A 749-nucleotide genomic window follows, 5' to 3' on the forward strand; every position below is an offset into this window, starting at 1 on the left:
GTTTAGGTTGAGGTTACAAAAGTGTGTTGTGTCTTGTCTTCGTATGAGAAGATTCATATGTAAAGTTTGTTGTGTCTTTGTTGTGTGTGTCTTGTCATATTTACAGAACTGTAGGTGATTCACTTGATCATGATTCACTACAACAAGCTATCAGGTCACATTCCATTTTCACTGTTCACAGTGAGGTCTCAAATTGGCTAAACTGAATCAATCAATGTAACCTAGGCATGCACACTTGTAGCATCTCTCCGCTGATAGTCTGTTATATGTAATGGTTTGCAGGTTAATGCAGCTTTTCCCTCAATAGGGCTCGGGCACGCGCCTTTCATTCTAGGAATATTGCCGCCATGTTGGTAGCGCACCGAACGTAATAATCCATTCATTCAGATGCAGAAGACAAGAAGCAGAAATATGGTATTAGCGATGCTTTTCCTCTGGCGATCGTGGGTTGCGCTGTTACACCCCACTACACAGCAACATACGACCAAGAAGGCAAAAACTAAGCAACAGGAACACACTAACAGGCGGGAGTAAATCCATAGTAATCCATAGTAAATTTAGGAGTGAGGCTGCCAACATGGCTGTGCCCGTGAAGTTTTCACGTCATGATCCCGAACCCTATTGTTTTGAGCATGCGTGACTAAAATACTCCAGGCCACAGTCTCATTACTTATGTTTCTATGGCCACCGTCTTCTCTGTGCACAGTCTCCTGCGCAGAACTCAATCAGTAGGCTAGTGGTGGAGGGCG

The sequence above is a fragment of the Sardina pilchardus genome, chromosome 23 (assembly GCF_963854185.1).
Source record: "Sardina pilchardus chromosome 23, fSarPil1.1, whole genome shotgun sequence".
Classification (NCBI taxonomy): domain Eukaryota; kingdom Metazoa; phylum Chordata; class Actinopteri; order Clupeiformes; family Clupeidae; genus Sardina; species Sardina pilchardus.